We start from the raw sequence: 19,583 nt of genomic DNA on the forward strand, positions 1-19,583 counted from the left end.
AGGGCTGAACAAGCAGGACCAGATGTGGTCTAGCAGCAGAGACAGGGGAAATTCATCTGCACTTAACGTGATTGTGGAAGTGCAAAGAGATAAAGGAAGACGCGAGCAGACAGGCGTGCGGCTCGGCTCCAATTCCTTATGACGGGTTTTCACCGGGTACTCCACATTCCATAAACATGCATGTTGGGTCCATTGAAGAAGAAGAAGAAGAAGAATCATCTTTATTTGTCATGAACATGCATGCACGCACACGAAATTTGTTCTCTGCATTTAACCCATCACAGTGAACACATACACGTTAGTGGAGCATTTCTGGTTATCGGTGTCTTGCTCAAGGACACCACAGCTGTGAGTCTGGGGGATGTTGGCGGATGGTCCAGTCGGGGTCTTGAACCTAGGTCCCCCACGGTGGCAGGTGATGATCTTAATCATTGGGCCACGGCTGCCCAATGACTCTGAATTGTCCATAGGTGTGAATGTATATTTATCGATATTTGCCCTGCGATTGGCTGGCGACCAGTGCAAGGACGTACCATATGTTTGGCTCAAAATCAGCTGGGTTAGGCTCCATCTCACCCGCGACCCTAATAAGGTGAAGTGCTATAGAAAATGGTTGGATCATTTTCACACATCTCTCCTCACCGCTTTCATCTCTGGTGCTTATTTCTTTCTTCCCCCCCCAAAAAAAAGTAAACATCTGCATACCCATGGCAGAGCTCAGCCAATAATTTGCTCTAAAGGCAAAAAGGATGAGCCACCTTGACTTTTGGCCTGGGCCGTCACGCAGTGCATAGAAGGCCTCTAAACTCTCAAAGGATGCTCCTTGTATGCGTGATCCACTCTTCCACTCTTGTTTTTTCGCGTTGTTTTCTGTCACTGTCATTGCTTATCACGTGCGCACACTCGCGCCCCGAGAGTACGCCCAGTCGAGGTTTTGTTGACAGCGGATTGCCACTTTTGAGGCGGGCATGATACAAATGCACCACTCACTGGCATGCCAAATTTGGGGGGGGGGGGCACTAATTATTCTGCCTCTAGAAGGAAAACGCCATGGAGGGCTGCAGAAAAGCTCTTATCCATCCCTTTTTGTCTGTTTGTATCTGAGTTTGTGTGCTTATCGGTGATTGTGTGTCTGAATGTGTTTGTGAGGATGTGTGTTTGTGTGTCCGTTTTTATCGTGGTGTGTGTTGGAGTTTGTGTGTATGGGTGTGTGTGCATATTTTTGTGCTTATATATGTGTGTGGCTGTGTATGTTTGCATGTGTTAATGTGTGTTCTTTTTGTGTGTATATGCATTAATGATTATTCTTGTTTCTTTCGTGTGTGTGCTTGTTTGCGTGTGTGTTGTGCATGTGATTGTGTTTGTTTGTGCATTATGTGTCTTTAGTTGTTTGTGGTTGTGTTTTTGTTTGCGCGTAGTGTGTGTGTGTGTTTGTTTTGTGTCTGTGTGTTTGTGCTGGATTGTATGTTTGTTTGTGAGTGGGTGTTTTATTGTGCATATTTTGTATGTCTTTGTGTTTGTGTGTGTGCAGATGTCTGTTTTTATGTGTCTGGGTGTGTATTTGCTTACATGTTTGTTTCTGCCTGTTTGTTAGTGTGTTTTGAATGTGTCTCTTTGTGCGTGTGTGTTTGTTTGATTATGTACATTTGCTTGTTTTTACTTGTGTGTTGTGTTTGGGTGTGTGTGTTGGTGCTTGTTTGTGTATTTGCATTTGTCTTTGGTTGTGTGTTTGAGTGTGTGTGTGTGTGTGTGGGTGTTTGTTTGTGCGCACGCAGCTAATGGCTGCCAACAAAAAGGATTTATTTGGTGTGCCCCTGTTTGACTTTGATGATCACGCATGTCTCGCGCGGCACTTACAGACAAAGAGAGCACACTAGATAATTGCACGCCTGTTGGTTGGATCAAAAGTCACGATCCATACCTCTGGTTATGTTTATTAATTAGCTAATGCCTCCATCGTCATCATCATCATTAAAAACTCTGGCTAATCTGGCCTTTGTTCCGACATGCTGACTTGCGGCAGATGGTCCAGTGGAGGAAGGAGCGAGCCTGACTGTCCTGGTGCTCCTCAGTGGGCTTGTGCAGCTGCTCTGATTTTTATCTGAATTAATGAAGAGGAATTTGACATCTTGCGGAGGTTCTAAAGTGGTTTGATGGGATCGGCTGAGATGGAAATTACATTTGGATGCTGAGAGATGTTTTGATGGACTGAAATAGCAAAGACCTGAGGACTGAAGTGTTCCTTTGCATTCATTTGTTCCTTTAGCAACACATGTACAGTAAACCCCAGCAAGCCTGACACTAATAGCAAAAATCCTTGAGTAATTATCAGATTTTATTTTTTTTATAACTGCCTCTATCAATAGTGTCAACACTAAACATGGCCCAAACTATGAGCCCAAAACACTCAAAATTCAATTTCAAACCCAAGGATGCTGTTGTGTAGGCCACCACTTTGCAACTTGTAAAAATACCAATTGATACTTCCCTATTATTATAATATTTTTGACTCATAAATAATGTTTCCGCGTCGTGCCGCAAATGATGAAAATCGCCCACCCCCATAAGTTTTCTAATTAACTATAGATTGCAGAAGATGGTGACAAAGTACTACTTTTCTATTAGACAAGGCTATGGCCTGACTAAATGAAGCGCCTCCCCTCACTTCAACATAGTTCCTTGCCACCAAGATGGCATCAAAGCAAGCCATCATGCTGCTGTCCGCTGCCAACGCTAGCTTCCCCTCCGCTAACACGAAACCTTCGATGAAACCGAAACGAAAGAGCACAAAAGTAGTTTTTCACGGATGAATCGTTAGCTTCTCATGTACATTGTATCTTGGGATTGCTCTGATATGCTGGGATGCGTTTCTTTCTTTGGTGCTTCGGCTCGGCATTCACCTGAGTAATTTCCAAGGCGTTGTTCCTTTCCCACGTTAAGAGACGCATGGATCGACTTCAGCCTTGCGTCAGCCATCCATTCACGCGGCGGAACGCTTCCTTTACCATCAAGTCCCTTTTGATTATGGTTGCTCTTACCGACACAATGCGGCTTCTCCTCTCACCACAGGTTATTGGCCTCTGTGTGAGTACTGCCTGATTGCTTTCACAATGGTTTCCCCGTACCTGGAGCTCAAAATAGAACCATTCGATGTCCTTCAGGTAAGTCTCTTTTCTTGTGCTGTTCTTGTCAAAAGCCTGTCGTGCCACATTTTTCAGAATGTCTGCGTTGCGCATTCCAAGACTAAAATCAAATCAAAACCTATCCCCCGTTTACATGATTTCAAGAAGGCGGCCCGCATTGAAGTTGTTAGCGACTACATCTTCATACACATTCTCCAACAGACTTTAGAACGACAGGGCGGCCTCATCAATAAAATGAGAAGTAACGTCATTTCTTCAGTTTCATGAAAATCGGACGAGGCAACGTGTGGCTACATATTGACCAATTTAGCTTCTAATGTTTAGCTGCTGACAACCTCATCGGGGCCGCCAGCTTGCAATCATGTGAACACAGAATGCGATTTGATTGGTCACCTGAATTTCAGCACTTAGCGTGTAGCTCAAGTAGTGCGAATACTGTGTGTTTTTCACCTCGAGGCGAAAAATATCAAACATGTTAGATACTCGTCTCAGGGCCTCGAGAGGCAGAAAACTCAACGAAAACTCGTGCGTGTACAGCGCGCAATCTACTGAGCAAATGGTCTTAGATGACTGTTTCGCTTAGCAGATAACGCCGCGGAAAGGAGCCCAACTGTCCAGTACGAAGCCGCAGATACAGTACTTTGTGGCCACTAATTAGCATTTTTGTTTGTTTTTTTGCACGTTGTGGCCACAATTGAATTCCCCTCTACAGGTCATTTCTGGGGCTCTGTCGTTTAACACCGGGCCAATATATTCTTCCAAGCACAAGGTAAAAACATCAGGCTTTGATCAAGGTGCTAAAATGGAGAAAAGTAAGACAGCAGCAAGTGAGAGGATTAGACGTTTTATTCACGTGAAGGCAAGGAGGAAGAGATGCCTATACAAGGTAAAAGAGGTGGAAAGCACGGCAAGAACAAAAGCTGAAGGCGATGGAGCGAGAGCGGACGATAAGGTCGGGCCGGATAATTGAACACATGATTTGGTATTCACACACTTAATGCGTTCTTGGAACAATCAGATCACATATAGAAAACGCACCTCGGGGAGCTTCTGATTATTTTTCTGGAAACAAATTAATTGTGGAGGGAGCAAAAAAAAAACTAGGAAATCAAAGACAAGTGCTTTGCACAACATATTGATGACAATGGAACCCCCTCCCCCCATCTGTGTGTAAAAAAAGGGGAAAAAAAACTTGAGGAGGAAGTCATTTGTCGATCACACAGTTGAGATTTAAAGGAAATACATTCATTCGCAGAAATCGGCCTTAATAAATTCAAGCTGGCTAAACAAATGTTTAGGTCGCTGTAACATTCACAGTTCAAGTAACGATTTGAGTCGACTAGCTTGAAATTTAGTCGGGGCTCGACTGGATTTGCTTGATATTTGTCAGAGGTCGGAGGGGCCTGAGCTCAGATTCAAACTCGCAAACCGTGCTACCGACACAACACATTCGGTCCATAATCCTACTAAATAAACATGACGAAATCCTCCATTACCGTTTTTTTTTTTTTTTTGCGCAGGTGTCAAGCAGACCAAAACTTATTCCCAAGTTTCCACTTTATTTCCTGGTTATCTGATATTCTGTTGACACTCTCGAGATCGGGGAGTCGGGCGCAGGAGGGCGAGGAGGAGAGATGCCGTCAAGGTGAGTGTGGACCGGGCGCCTCAGTTATCGGTGTGTTCATGCAGCTCTCGGGGGAGTCAGACGGTGTGAAATTGCAGGAAAGTGAACTCGGACTTTGGGGAGTGTGTTTGTATAGAGCGGGTGAGTTGGTCTCAATCAGACTGTGTCCACCTCCTCCTCCGCCGCCGGTTAGTTCAACTGCACATCCTGACACGCATCAATCTTGCAAACTCACTCCTGTTGACTTGAGATTTTATTTGTCAGGGGGTTTAGATCAGGAGATGTCAGCAATCTAAAATGAATCCTACACAGAAAGACTCAACCAAAGATTCAAACTCAGAACTGCAAGGAAGACGCACTAACCATTAGTGTACAGTCTTTACTGTATGTAAACAATTTTTTTGCAACGCTTGTTCTCATTAGGGTTGGCGGCTGATCTGGAGCCTATCCCAGGGGTACGCCCTAGACTGGTCGCTAGCCAATGGCAGGGCAGCTTCTAGGTGCATTTAATGCATTCTGCAGGGGATGTCGAAAGAGTCAACGAACCAGATCAGTATCTGTTTTACCTCTTTCTCACCTAGCAGACAACATCTTATGTAATCCTATCCAAGAAACACACACACACACGTTAGAGTGTGAGAGTGATGTCCCATTCATGCATGCTTGTGACAAGTCTGGGTGTTTTCACAGAAATACAGTGTGTAGGTGTGTGTGTGTGTGTGTGTGTGTAACAGGAAATGTGCAGTGAGGCTGAACAGGAAACTCTAAGGCTCAGGTCCCAGCACAAGAGGGGACCGTAATTGGCTTACAGACATTAACTCGTGCCGTATTTGTTTGGGGGGAAAAAAAATAAAATAAATATATATATATATATATATTATTATTTTTTTTTCAAACATTTGCTCTGGGACCTGAATTACATCCCGGCCAAGTGTCAAAACACTTCAATAAACCCCAATTAATTTTTTCAATAATTAGTTTTGTTGTTGTTGAATTTATTTATACATTCTTTGTAATATTAAAGGGCCCCTTGGAATCTTTTATTCTTATTATTATTGCAACCAATCAATCACCCTCAACATGCTCCAAAAGACACCATTTTTTGCAAGCAAACATTCTTTTAAAATGTGATTATTTTAGCCCCCCCCCCCCACCCCCCAAAAAAAAAAAAAAAAAAAATTAGAATAACCTCACTCGGTAGGTCCGAAAAAAATGGCCCCTGACTCACAAATCCACTCGAAATGAGGTGGACATGTCTATCATAACAGGATGCACAAAAAAGGCCTCATAATGGACCCATGCTTGCAATTTAATATTTTGGACAAATTTCAGGGCTCGTGCTGTGACCAACTCCTACAAGAGAATATGCCCGTGTATATGTATGTACAGTATTTGTATATCAAATATTTTTGTTTCTATATTTAATTGTTGGTTTAAATAATAATACTGTGTGTATAAAATAATATATAGTGCGATAGTGTGTAATATATTATATAACAGTAACAATGACAAAATTAACAAGTAAAAAAAAAAAAAGAGAGCCATTCTTCACTAATTATGTTCGGCATGGGCGCAAATGTTTTTTGGGGGGAGGGGTAATTTATGTATAAAAGATAAATTTGCATTTTGGTGTTATATATATATATATTGTTTTAATCTATGAAGGTGTCATGATCTGTGGTTTTTTTGTATTTTGACTTGTATTAGATTTAGTTTGTCTCATAGGTTTTCTAGTTTTCTGTCCACATGCTGGTTTGTGTGCACCTGTTCTCGTCAACCAATCAGCTCCTTCCAGCCACTCATGCTTGTCCAGGTGTTTCTCGTCTGTTAGCTTTTTATTTAGCTCCCTTGTTTCTTTCCGCCCTTGCTGCTTCATTGTCACATGTTATCTGTCATCGGTTGTGCTGTCTATTATCTGTTATTCCCAGTGTTTGTTTGTTTGAATTTTTTATCTTCTTTTGTGAATTCACATTTGCCTCCATGATCCTTGTTTGCCTTTGTTTTTTAAATTAAGTCCTTTTTTGCGTTTCCTGCACTCCTGCCTTGCCTCCCTGCAATTGGGTCCTCCGACACCACAAAAACCTGAACTTGACAGGTGTGTTTGATCTTTAATTGCACATGGAAATAATGAGACTTACTGACCAACTAATAATAATAACAACAATAATAATAATGTATTACACCTATATGGTGCTTTTCTAGACACTCAAAGATGCTTTATAATTGTACACATTATTCATTCACTCCACAGTCATACCCGGTGGTCGCTACTGGTGTTGCCACAGCCGCCCTGGAGCAGTCTGACAGAAGCGTGGCTGCCATTCTGCGGCTACGGCCCCTCCGACCGCCACCAAACATCCGACCGCATTCGTTTGTAGGCGATGTGGGTGAAGGGTCTTTTGCCCAGGGACGCGACCGGCGCCGCCGCGGTTGCAGGGCATATTCTTATCCTCTGTGCTACGCTGCCCTACAAACTAACTATTGAGGAAAAAGCCAGATGTTCCTAATGTTATGTCCAGTACCTAATCGGTTAGTCTTTTCCCTGCCAATAAAATGACATCACTTCACATTCGCCCCAATTGGACGTTTGGAAGGACTCTTATTTAAAATGTTGTCAATGAAGCACCACGCAGGGGACTATTTATCCGAGGGAGGAGTCACCTGCCGACGCGTCACCGCCTTTCTGACCAATCCCGGCGCGCCTCATCTGCGTGCGCGCGTGCGTCTTTTGGACATCCCTCCTTGCGTCTCCACACGCGCGGCTGCGAGATTCGCCAGAAGGTGTCCAGCCTGCTCCTCCTGATCCCTCCGAACTTGGACCGCGGCTCCCTGCCGAATTTAACCCGGCTTGATCTGTTTTGGATTGTCGCTCCTGTCCTGTTTTGTGCGCATTAGCCAATGCTTTAAAGGTGAGTGGATGAAAAAGTTACATTCAGCGCAATGAAGTTGCAAAAATTATGCTGAATGATGCCGAATGCTGTTTTTTTTTTTTTTAACCAATAGGCTTTTTTTGTTTGAATTGTTATTGATAAATACAAGACTACCAGTATTGGGGTTACTGGTAGATTTGCTTTGTCTTTTTTTGTGATGCCCGTACATGGCCACACGCTTGTTGCAAGACAAAAACCCCTCCCTTGCAAGTGACCCTGGAATTATTATACCTTGTAGCATGCTGCGTGATGATGATGATGGTGGTGGTGGTGGTGGTGGTGATGATGATGAGCAGAAGCATCCGTGTGTGTGTGTGTGTGCGTGCGCCATGGTGCAAATATTTTCCCCTGAACACGGTGGCTGCACTTAATCAGTTGGGAGTTGGACAGCAACTGATGGTGTCATATTTAGATCAACAACCACGCTGTTTTTGAATAGAGCAATATACAGTTCTGGCGGCACGGTGGTTTTCTCCCACATCCCCAAAAACACGCATGGTAGGTTAATTGGATGGATTTGGAAAAATGGATGGATGGATGGATTGAATATACAGTTCTGGGGGGGGAGCAATTATCCGTTGCTCTGATTTTCCCATTTTTAGGTGTGTCTGAGGAAAAGGACTGTTTTTGTTTTTATTCTGTAAAATACTGATAACACAACTTTAAAATTCTAAAGGAAGCGTTGTCATTTGGAGCAGTGGTTCTAAAACCTAAACGTATACTAGTATCACCATCGTGACCGACGTTAAAATGCAGTAGCATGGTAGGCCTATGCGTTTATCAAAATTAAGGCATGCAGCTTTATTCCCAAGTTATATTTAATATTGTACATTATGCACAATGTGAACATTAACTCTGTGCTGGAATTTAGGAAAAAAGATCCAATTAAAATGTGTCCTAAAATAAAACGTTTAGCTAAATATGAAACTGAATTGTACTTAAAAGTTAAATACAACTGAACTGTGCTTAAATGTGGTGTACTGAATTTAAAAACAAAGTAAGCGGTACAGAAAATGGATGGAGGGATGTTGAAACCACTGTAACGATGCACTTTGAACATTGAATTAGGTGATTCTTCACATACCACTAGAGGGAGCCCATGTACCACTACAGCGCTTTGCAAATTTAGAGCGTTTATTTGCAGAAAAATGAGAAATGGTCAAAATGCCAAAGAGGGTGCAGTGTTGTTATGCTCTCATTTTGTACCCCCCAGAGTTCGACAGTATGTATAATCTATATATATATTAGGGGAACAAGTGTGTGCGTGTCACTGGTCTGTTGGAGGTGGGCAGGAATGTGTTTATTTGGACTTTCCCCGCTGCAGACTCTGCTATGGAGGACAAGAAGACAAACGGGGTGTTGATAGATGGTTCTTGTGTTGCACTAACCTCCACCTCCGTATTGATCTTCATTATGTCTTTCCCCTCCAAATGCAGGTTGCTGTTGTGTGGCGGCTTCAGCGGGGTCTTTCCCAGGACACATTTTACAGCAGAAAAATCTCTCAGCACACCACCCAACAAAAAAAAAAAAAGTATATATCCCTAAATAATGATGGTCCCAATTTAGTCGCAAATTAGGTCAATGTGGACTTATTCTGTTGTATGAATGGCAACAGGTGGATACACGGGTTGGATTGTTCTTTCTGCCATCGAGTGGGAGAGCATTTCAATATTTTGCCTGTCCCTGTATGTCGTTTGCATGGATAGATGAACAAAGATAAAAAAAAATTTTTGCAGTAAACAAAATACAATTTTCACACCTGTTAGAGAATCCCTGCTATAGAGCACTGACTTGGCCCTATTGCTGCCACATGGACGTGGTTTAGTTGGTACATTGGTGCCACTGGTCCACCATTACTTTCATGATATATGTGAGGTTGAAGTATTTAATTCTCGTTGCAACAGGCTGAGGATCTGCTACCATTGTCTGTTTATTGAGCGGTCACTCATAATTTTACTGCTCACACGAGGCGGTTTATTGGTTTCGGGAATGCGTTTGTGTTTGTAGGAGACATACTGTACAGTATAGTGCATTCTTCCCACAGTTTAAAGCAGTTCTTAATGTGTTTTAATACGTTTTTGTCAGAAAACACCCCAAGCATCAAGAATTATAGTGTACTTTAGCCACCCTATTTTTTTGTCTTGCTGAAATTAGTCCCTTTGAGAGGGTGGTCTTGTCTCATGCAAGTGACCGACTTGACACCCAGCCCCATATACTGATTGGTCAAGGGCGAAGTCCGCATTTCCTTACCATGACGGCTACTGTATGGTGTGGGGGTACAATTATTTTCACCTGTGGAGCCAGCACTTCATACACTACACTGTGTGTACATGTGCATGGACACATCATTGAAAAAATTATAACGTAGTTACACGTAATGAATTGGTCCCCAAGACTGTTGGTGACTGAGCCATATTTAATTTCATTGAAATGAAGACATCTAAGTGGTGTGATAATGACATGTAGGTGTAGTTCCCTAATGTTTTGACACGTTGAAATTGCCGCTAAACTAAAAGCTAATTCCAGCCAATATATTTGTTCGCAAGTAAACACAGATGGCTTCGCTTCATCTAACGAAGGCTTGAAAGCTTCTCCGTCCTGTCTGCTGTGCGACCCAAACAACAACAACAACAACAGCAGCAAGAATTGTGGCCCGCTCCCGTCGTCCCAAAGCTCTCCATCAAGGCCACCGGTCACTGCCCGGCACCACTCGAGCACTTTCCTCGTCTAGAGCCGTAGGAGCCACTGATTGCTACTTTACAGGAGTCAGCTGGTCAAACAGACGGCCTGACATCCCCCATTGGGTTTCATTAGAGCTCGTCTTGATGTTAAAGCCCGCGTAATCCACTTTCACAGCCTCGCAGACCACAATGCAGCGAGCTGCGGCGGCTATCTTTAGACGACGCGCAAGCACAGGCCTTTGGCTCCCATAATTAAAACAATACCATGAAACCGTTGTAGCCGCCCTTTTAATGTCTTTAGCGAAAGAGCCGGACCAACCTCTGCTGATCCATGCTAATGAAGACTTTTAGCCTGGATCGAGCGATGTCACTCACTCTTGTTTCCTATAGCAGGAATGGACAAACTTTTACATTTCCAAATAACAGTATCACAGTGAACCCAAGCTGTTCTGACCTGCCGCAAAATTTAATTTACGCCCCCTGAAAAAGGTTCATAATTACCTATAGATTCCACAAGATGGTGGCAACGCACTACTTGCATCGAAATAAAACTCAGCTCACTTCAACACGCTTCCTTGACACTAGATGGCACCAAACCCCATTTTTCCATTAGAAAAGGATATGGCCTGACTTAATGAAGCTCTTCCCCTCACTTCAACATAGTTCCTCGGCAGCAAGATGCCACAAGGTAGTTATCATGATAAAGGGCAGGGGGTTGAATTTTCCCTTGTGGAGGCAGCACTTCATCACTAGACTGCTCAATTACACTCATAAATAAGCAAGTACAGTAAATGTTGTTTGTGTAGCACAGAGGACTCGGTGTTTCACATAGTTATATAATACAGTCATACATTATAAAGTACAGAAACATTTTACAGTTAAGAAAAAAAAGTCAAGCAAAATCATGTCAATTAGTGTGTCGATTCTGTGTATGTGGTGCATGCAGCCGGACCATCGGCAAACATAAATTCCCTCGCTCTGTCGACAACTTTGTCGAGCAATCCAGTATGTGCAATTTATCAAAAGCTAATACTGTTTAGCTAATGCTAATCTATATTTTCAACAAAACTCCCTGCAGCTCTGCTTACCTTTTGGCTGTGATATGATAGGGTTTCAGACGGTGTAGTCCGGCCTTGGCTTGAAAATGCAGCAGAGAAACTTGGTGTGGGGGTGGTATTATGTAAATGAGCTGACTGGTCACTGTTCAGGTAATTAGCACTCCCATGTGACGTCAAAATCTGGCTAAATTTTCTGAAATAGGCAGCCAACTAAAACTGTACTTGGGTATTTAATTTCACACTTGATGGGTGGGCAGCCACTCCAGAGACCCAACTATGTGTATACAAGCAACTATAAATAATACATTTTCCCATAATATACCCCCTTCTAATTGTGCAATAATTTTTCTATGGCCATTAATTGTGACACGGCACAGGTGGTGTTTTCTCGTAATCACATTATCTAATACAAATATGTGGTTATTGATGTCATGCTTCAGTCAGATGGTTGTATGATCAAGGAAACATAAATTTTGTTTACTGCAAACTAATCATGCGTGCCACGCTGGCACTGACCGTCTCTGACCTTTATCTAGCTATCACAAGCACGGCAGCAATAAGGCGCACTTTAGGGCCGTTAGCAGCGCCGCTCCGTTTTTGTCTTGAGATATTGTGCACGTTCACCACTGCACGCACCATGCCAGATAATACGCGTGTGTGTGTGTGTGTGTGTGTGTGTCTGTGTTATAGTGTTGGTGTGTTTGCGTGTGTGTGCAAAGACCAGGGCATGGGCAAGGACAAGGGAGAGTGATTTATGGAGCCATCTGAACCTACAGTGGGTGTATTGACCATTTGTGCAACCACAAAAATCGCTTCAGGTCACAGAAAACAGACCTCCTTCCTAAATCGCATGTGTCAAATTCAAGGCCCGGGGGGCCAAATCCGGCCTATCATCATCATCATCATGTGGCCCGCGATAGCAAATAATTTGCGTCAGCTTCCTCAAATCTGTACCAGAATTTCAAGTTATATCTAACAAATGCATAGAGAAATATTTCTTACCAAAATCCCTTTTTTACAGTTACTTGAGTTGGGGTCGGGGGGGTCAGTAGCCCAGCATAACATTACAAGGCGCTGGAATCCAGTGGCAATATCTTTTATATTTCACAAAGTCCAACTGCGCATGTCAAACGTTTCATGAGAATCAAAGGGAAAACGTCAATGCACTCTAAACCAGATCTTGCGTCATAAAATGAGGCAACCAGAGATGAACACATTAATTTTACTCTTCATTAACTGTATAGTGTTTTTCCTAGTTGTCTAAAAAAAGATATACACATAAATTGTAATATTTTCATTATATTTTCTTTTTCATTATTTCAGTGATGTCGTTTTCAGCAGCGGTAGGGCAGCGCCCTTGGGCCCCCTATGTTTGCCATTTTGGCGCTTTTTCTGGAAACCATTTCTTTTATGGAAAATGACTTAATGATTTGGTGTTACAGCGCCCTCTGTTGCTTTGGCGTGTACCTGACAGCTTGTAAAACACCTTTCTTTTTTTCTTTTTTAAATTTTTTTATTATTATGTAGACACATTTGAGCGCATCCACTACTTTTTATACACATGGAGCTATTCAATTGGCTTACTGATCGAAGATTGAGAACAAAATTCCTGCCTAGTTTACCCAACTCCAAAGTGCTTCTGTTTGACCTGGCGTGACGCGGCGACGGTGTGGGGGGGACCTCATGCAAATAAATAGAAGATTGCATATGTGATAGGTTGAGGAGTTGAAAGAAAGCCTCCAGAGCTGCCACTCACTCCGCAATTTCCATACAAACGCCTGCAGCACATGTGACCGAGCTTCAAATAGTTTTTCTTTTAACCCCTCTCTTTGTTTTCCTCACCTGTGATCTTTTCCCTTCCCTCGCTCCGTCTCCCTTGCTTTGGGAAATCTGATTCATGTCTAATGTGTGACTGCTCTCTTATGCGTGCTGTCTGCACCTAGTAAATAAATCAATACGAAATCAGCCTCGTTTTTGAAATAACAAATGTTTAAGTCTGTCAGAAATGGATAAATTCAAGCGAAGACCACTGTCAATACCTTAATACTCTGTGTTTGTGTGCCCACACTCATGTTGTCATCTTATTTATGATTACGTAATGTGGTGGCTTCTCACTGTATTGATCAGATTGAGAATGAAACTGCCGCACATTTTTTTTCTACCTGATTACTGCGTAATGTATTAAATTAGCAGGCCATGTCTATTTTACAGTATGTATTTTTATTGAAAAATACTTTTTTCAAATGTTTTTATTTTTTAGTGGTAGGTTTCTGTAAACAGAATTAAATGAAAAGGTAGGCCACAAGGAGACAGCATAAATGGCTAAAAATCAATGTATTTACACATGCACTATTATCTTTTTATGCGCCTTTTCACTGTCTACATTTGTATTGCTTGCTTTTATAATCCTGAGTCATGTTTATAATGCACATCATTGGCCCTCACGTGATCAATTGGAGCACCGGCCAGTAAGAAGGACGTTTCGGCATCACTGTTAACGAATGAATCACCTTTTTGGTGGCCTTAACAAGACCAGAAACTCATCAATTTTTGCAAGCGAAAATGTATGTATCATGACTTACGAGTTTAATTAATTACATGACCAAGCTTTTAACTCGACTTACTTGTCGATCAAAAAAAAAAATCCCTATGAAACTGAATTTAAAAAGCCATTTCCCCAAAAAGTGTTTTTAATAAAGGGAACCAACCTATTGTATAAAAACTAGGGATGGGCAAATACTGAAACCCATCGGGCCGATACTGCCCTTATTTCAACGTATCGGATACTCGTGAAGGCTGTCGATACCAGCGACCGATACTTAAGGCAAAAAAATCTGACATGGAGTAAGTCCTCCTCGCCAGTAGTTGCCGCACCACTGCGGTGGTTTGACACATCGGCGAATCATCGTGTGCATCAGACAGAACCAAAGGTCTTGGTTCACAATTATCTGTTATTGTGTTAATTCAAATTCTATGTATCAAAGCGAATAATAAGTTCATTTGTGAGTAAATTGAGCCGAGACTATTACCATTTCAGCATATGCTGTGACATTTTTGTTTGGTGTGAGATATTAATGTAAAATATGTGCCTTGCACACATTCAAATCAAGAGCTCGTGCCGTGCAGTTACTAAGAACGTGGTCGTCCTCCCTTTAAGTTTGGCTTTCCCGTCAGTGACAGCTGAACGGTTCCGTAAGAGATCACGGTAAGGAATGCTGTGGCACGATGCCTGCAAACGTGAGTTGACGATTTGTACTGTGAAGAACAAGACAGATGGAAGGCGCTCACGGGGGAATCAAAAAAAAAAAAAAAAAAAAAGATACAGTACTACAAAACAAATCTGTTCAAAGTTAGTGCTGATGCCAGTATGTGGGCTTTATGTTCCCGGCTAATAGAATTGGCTCAAGGGAAACATTGTGTACCGAGAGCTCCTTGCTTACTCGTTGGGATAAGTCACACAAGTTCAACATCTGGCACTCAGCCAGTGCATTGTGTGTGTGTGTGTGTGTATAGAGTTTTAGTTTAGTTTAGTTAGCGCTTATCCTCGAGCCAATCCCAGCTGACTTTGTCGGGTGAGGCGAGGTACACCCTGGACTGGTCGTGGGCCAATCGCAGGGCACAAATAGACAAATTCATCATTCATTCCATTCATCTATGGACAATTTCGAGGCCGGAGTACCCGAAGAAAACTCCAAACAGGGAAGAGCTGAGATTTGAGCCTGGAAGCTCAGAACTGTGAAGCAGACTTGCTGACCGCATTTTATTTTATTTTATTTTATTTATTTATTTATTTGACTTCTCAGTGGTACAATACCGCTAATATATGCATGGAGTAGCTTTAGTTTGTGAACCACATTCAATACATCATAACTGCATCAGTAGAAACTCGGGCACAATAAAACAATACAGCAGCGGCAGGGCGCAATATGTGCATTTGATCCTTATTAAATCACAAAGAGAGTTGCTAAATCTCAATTTACATAACAGCCACTTGATAAAAGACCAATGGACAGCTAACCGGGCTCTTTGCTGTATTCCAGTACTCACATTGGGCCCTAGTCACCACTTTTATATTCAAACGATTCCATTTGTCAGTGCTGAAACACTTTTATCATATGTATATATATTTGTTGTCAAATGCTCTCCTGAAACGCTGCCTTTCCATGTGCACCGCAGTGGCCCTGAATGCAACACTCGACAATCTCCTGTTATTTCCACAATAAGAATATTTTCTCATGAGCACAACACAAGCTTGTGTGTGTGTGTGTGTGTGTGTGTTTGTGTGAAGGCTTTTACAGAGAAGCAACCTGCCTCCAGTCATGAAGCATACCGTCTCACACGCACACAGCGGCTTCTATTAAGGCGACCCCCATAGACGGACGGCAGGTTACCCTCGGTAATGGCGTCTGTCAGGGGGGGCACGTCAAACTCTGTGTGTGCTGAGTCATAGCACGAATAAACACGACAACCTTTTTCTCACGGTTCTCAAACGGTGTCATTCAGACCTCCCGGTGTTATTGTCACTATATTGATGCAGGAACCATATTTGTTCTAAACTGGGTTTTAAAAAATGTGCAGTCGTGTGTGTGTGTGTGTGTGTGTAGTGTATGTGAACATGCCTCACGTAAAACATTTCAACTGATAGTGTTGACAATGAAGAGAGAGTTTAAAGTAATAAAGATCCTCAACTACGATAGTCTGTCATAGCTGAAGGATGTTGGAAACGAGGAGCTCAAACCTTGTGCATAATTGTTCTTTTCTTTATGCTTCCCAGTAAATTGGACTTAATGCATCCACTGAGATTGCATTTTGATGATTGGCACAGGAGAGAACGAGAATGCCAATCTTTTAGAGACATCCAATCATCAGCCTTTGCAAAATTTGATCAAATTCGGCCCGATTATTGGTTTGCGAGCTATCGCTGAGATTAACAGTACGCAGTGCTTTCAGGACTTATTTTTCATCAGATTTTCCTCAAATGATCAAGAGTTATGTTTGTGTCTCAGAAAGATTTCTATTCATTTTTGGTAGGACAAGCTGGCTAAGAGTTATTTGTCAACTCTATCGCTTTTGAACATTGACACAAGAAATGCTTGTAAGGAATGTCATGTAATCCCCCTTTTTCTATTTGACGGGGTTTTAGCATGTCTAATAGAAGCACCTCCCCTCACTTCCACACAGCACCATCAAAATGGTGCCAAAGCGCTACTTTTATATATGCTTTGGCCTGGAAACAAAAACACCAAATAGGTGAGTTTTTCGGCAAATACTGGAGGAACAGTTCCCCCCCCCCCCCCCCGAAAAAATATAAATCAGCGATTAGGTAAATTTGTGAGTAGTGATTTGATAGTATGCCTTGGGACAATGTACAATACATTTTCTATTGAACATCTTCAAGTTTTTTGAATTAAAATTTTTGAGCAAGAAACCTGTTGATTTTAAAACGAATCACATGTTTTTTGTTCAACAAATCCTTTATAAACTTTAAGAATTTGCCCCTCTTATCCGGAAGCCAGGCCAAACCCTATTGATTTGAAATACTATTACATAAACTGTTGTTCCTGATGGAATATGACTAATGACAGACTGGACATCACTGAGGCGTCTTCACAAAGCCAGTGCGCTTTCCTTTACGGTGGATTTGTAGCTTTGACTGACATTTTGGCCACGTGGTGAGCAATGGGAAGCAGTTTACACGCCATGCCACGCCACCGCCAGCTGTGTGCGTGGTAATATTTTCCGGCGAGCTTCCGGGCAACACGGCTGCTTCTCTACAGGTGACAGCAAAGAGTTTGTGATGTGTTTGGAAATCCTGCACCTGTGTTCCTTTTTGTGGCAGGACACCATAACAGATGGCATGACTGACTTTAATCATTGCCTGAATGGTTAAATTATTTTGGGGGGGGGGGGGGTTGGAGTACAGTGAACCCTGATGTTTCGCCGAGGATACATTCCAGACCTACAGATGAAAATCTGCGATATTGAGACCATAAAAAAATTCATTCATAGTTTTACCCCTCCCAGATGTTTTAAACACATTTAAACTTATTAAAACACTTTTTGGAGCATTCCTTAGCACCTTTTCTGACTCTCTTACTGTCAAGAAATGGGAGGCTATTGTATAACATCACTTTGAAGAAACAAAAAGAAGAAGACTCTTGTTAGCGCAGTTCTCCTAATAAGAGGCAAAATGTGCTTGCTTCAGGCTTTTTATTTGTCACTCCTGGTTGACATTTGCTGTAAAACCGAAGCATAAAACAAAAGAGAATTAAACATATATTCAAACACGTTGGGAGGGTGGACGACTGGTTAGCACATCTACCTCACAGCTCTGAGGACCGGGGTTCAAATCCCGGCCCCCCCTGTGTGGAGTTTGCATGTTCTCCCCGTGCCTGCGTGGGTTTTCTCCGGGTACTCCGGTTTCCTCCCACATCCCCCCCAAAAAATGCAGGGTAGGTTAATTGAAGACTCTATATTGCCCGTAGGTATGAATGTTTATATGTGCCCTGTGATTGGCTGGTGACTAGGTCAGGGTGTACCCCGCCTCTCGCACGGAGATAGCTGGGTTAGGCTCCAGCACGCCCGTGACCCTAGTGAGGATGAATGAATGAATAAATATTCAAACACGAAAGTCTGCCAGCTTAACGCTAATTTACCATGCAAAACACAATAGTTTGGCTAACAGGAATTACCATAGATGTTACGGTAATTCTAAAACTTCAAACAACTGCTACCTGAACCAAAAAAACAACAACCCGCGTTATAACTTGGGTTCACGGTACAGCAATGTAGCAGCACTAGATTTCAGTGGAGCCATCATGCATCAGTTTGTCTCTTTCAATGATATTGATTGACGTATAGAAAAGTTGAAGAACTTGTAGCAGTCACAATGAGGACAAGAATGAATACCCTGAGGCTAGAACTCTGTAGAGGAAAATGAGCGAGAGCAACATCGCCTGCAGGCCATGAAAATGAAACCTCTGCTGACATTTTCATGAAAGTGTGTGTCATGGCGGCCGCTGAATACTTTCAGAGAACTTCTCCACCCCACATAGGAGAATCATTCACTGTCAAGTGGGGAAGCTCACTGTTGGCGTTCATTGCTAATATATGAGCTGCTGGAGAACAAATGCTGCAAAAATAAGAAATTAAGAAAGTCAGGATCCTTGTATTTTACTGGCGTCTTAGCTTTCTGGCCTTTTACAAAAAACATTTTGTGGCTTGTACTGAGGAGCATAACATCTCATTGTCATTGGCTTACCTATTTTTGTGTGTTTTTATGAATTTTTTTTTAAATTTGAATTTTATTTTATTTTTGGGATATTTTTTAATTATAATATTTTTTTATTTATAATATGTATTTATTATTATAACAATGAACAAACCTGGCTTCCGTTATTTTAGCGAGGAGCCAACTTTGTCCAAGTAGTTTACACAAAGGTAAGAATATGTGTCCTGGATGGTCCACTCATGTTAAAAGTAAATAAATAAAAATAAACCCAAAATGAGTTTGTAATTTCAATGTAAAATTGCAACATTTCGCAATAAATATTATATTATATTGTATGCAATAATACACATTCCTACCACTGGCATGAGCAATGCAGGATGTCGCGTGCACATACAGTACATTTAAGTAAGGAACCTAATTAAAGACAGCGGCATTGATGTTCTCCACGATCAATGGCGGCCACAATCAATACGAATCCAAAGAGCAGTTTTAATGACGTCCATTCTGCCTGCCATGATGAAGAGGAGACATATTTGTCTTGCTGCTGTTTTCCAGACATTCTCCTATTGAGGATGGTAGCAGTGTCAACCTATAATGCTTCTTCATGGATCACTTCTGAGATTGTGTGTCAAAACAGATGATATAAATCTGATCTCATTCAACCGAGAATGGTCAAGCTTAACTTATTCTCCATGAGTGAAGTGGTCCACAAGAGCAGACAGGCTGGTTTTGGTGGTGCAGACAAGACACAAACGCTAGCATGAAGTCTTGGCGTGCCTCCATTCTGAAGTTTTTTTGGCAGAGTTGTGTTGGCAGAAAAAAGAGAGAGTGTTTATTGGCTCACTCCCTACTGTCTTCTCTCTGAAATGTAACCACAACCCAAGCTGGACATATTTATTGCGTACGTGTACAGGCA

The 19,583-nt window shown here is 42.1% G+C and overlaps 1 protein-coding gene across 4 annotated transcripts in view; it reads left to right on the forward strand.

Moving 5' to 3' along the window:
• The first annotated feature begins 286 nt into the window (after positions 1-286).
• chrm3a (cholinergic receptor, muscarinic 3a) overlaps positions 287-19,583 on the forward strand; it is an 81,397-nt gene continuing 62,100 nt past the window's right edge. For 2 of the 4 annotated variants that reach the window (XR_009790967.1, XR_009790966.1), the window contains exons 1-2: positions 5,921-6,862; positions 7,019-7,676. The gene's annotated coding sequence lies outside the window, so the exon portion shown is untranslated. Of the gene's footprint in view, positions 3,162-4,663; positions 4,789-5,920; positions 6,863-7,018; positions 7,677-19,583 lie in introns of those variants that run through there. The other 2 variants (XM_061791089.1, XM_061791088.1) reach the window with 2 other exon arrangements.

This window comes from Phyllopteryx taeniolatus, chromosome 11 (genome assembly GCF_024500385.1).
Source record: "Phyllopteryx taeniolatus isolate TA_2022b chromosome 11, UOR_Ptae_1.2, whole genome shotgun sequence".
NCBI lineage: Eukaryota > Metazoa > Chordata > Actinopteri > Syngnathiformes > Syngnathidae > Phyllopteryx > Phyllopteryx taeniolatus.